The following is a 1,406-nucleotide window of genomic DNA, read 5'->3' on the forward strand; positions in this document are numbered from 1 at the left end:
TAGGGAAGGTTTAGAAATTCAAGTGATCACCCATGCCAGCTTTGAAACTGTCACAATGAAAGGAAGCTGCATTATTTTTTAAAACAAGATGAATTTAGATATAATTTTCCTGCTGTTGAGAAAGTTAGAAGAAATATTTAAGTCAATACAAATAATGTCTAAACTACGCAGCTGTCGTTCATGGACAAGTGGAGCTTAGCTGTTCAGTGCGATACCACACATCCATCTGTTTCTTGTGGATTTTCAAAATTTGTTTATTTGAGCAAAATCTCAGTTTACAATTAGATCTTGGTTACTATGATAAAAGACACAATATAAAGATCTGAATGAATCATGGATATTGTGTGGATATAATATTGCTGCTAGCAAGAATTTCTCTTGCTTCTTTCTAAGCCCGTGTGATACTTTTCTCTCTCATGGAAGATATTAGCAGAGTTCTATAAACTATGAACACCTGTGACCTTGTAGAACTATGTTTATGGTACAGTAGAAAAATATTTTGACAATGGATGTTCAGGATTTTAGCCAATCCACACAGGGGGTGGCTGATCCTTTGTCCAATTAGACTATGAAGAAAAAAGTCTATAAAAGAGTTTGTGAAATAATTAAATAAATCAATCTTGCTGCATAATTCCTGCCTGCTGGATCTTCTCCCCTCCCTACGGCTGCGGACTACAGTAATATTTGGTGCATGCCGCCATGATCTGCACGCTGTGACGTGATCCTGCACACTGCAAGCCAAGCCATGTTTCTCTGGAGGTACGCTGTTTCCCCCCGCCCTGGACCGGGATGTCTGACGGGGCTGAGAGAATGGTGAACAGCGGCTTAAAAACCGACGCTGGATTCATGGTCTGGAAAGGTGTTTTCAGTATCACGCACACCTCCATTCCTGAGAGCTCACTTTGTGAGTTATTAGACTGGGCTGCCCTGCACGGCATTTCCCTGGACAGAGACACTGCCCTTGATTTTGGGCTGTGTCAGGAGCTCGGCTGTGCAATCCGGTGCAAGCTTCCATCTGGGGATCCGGCAGTACCAGAATTATTGAGCACTTGGTGGTTTTTGTTTATCCTGCTGATAGACCTGGACTGTGGCAGCTGGGCTGGCTCGCCTGTTTCAGTGGCGAGTGAAGGAGAGAAAAGTATCCCACGGGCTTAGAAAGAAGCAAGAGAAATTCTTGCTAGCAGCAATATTGTATCCACAATTCCCCCTTTTTGTTTTTTAAGATAACAATTCTACTATTAATCCTAAATAGAAATTTACATCAATTATTAATTCTAAATATGTCCTTAAGGCTTTAACTATCTGACTCCATAACAAGAAATTTAAAGTTCAGTCTCTGCTTGTGGAAGGACCATCCCAGTCTCTGCTTGTGGAAGGAACATCTGCCTGATGGTGCACATCTTGTG

The 1,406-nt window shown here is 41.6% G+C and overlaps 1 protein-coding gene across 1 annotated transcript in view; it reads left to right on the forward strand.

The window, feature by feature from the left end:
* SNTG1 (syntrophin gamma 1) overlaps positions 1 to 1,406 on the forward strand; it is a 330,206-nt gene that overhangs the window by 91,819 nt on the left and 236,981 nt on the right.

Source organism: Corvus brachyrhynchos, unplaced genomic scaffold (genome assembly GCF_000691975.1).
Source record: "Corvus brachyrhynchos isolate BGI_N302 unplaced genomic scaffold, ASM69197v1 scaffold60, whole genome shotgun sequence".
Classification (NCBI taxonomy): Eukaryota; Metazoa; Chordata; class Aves; order Passeriformes; family Corvidae; genus Corvus; species Corvus brachyrhynchos.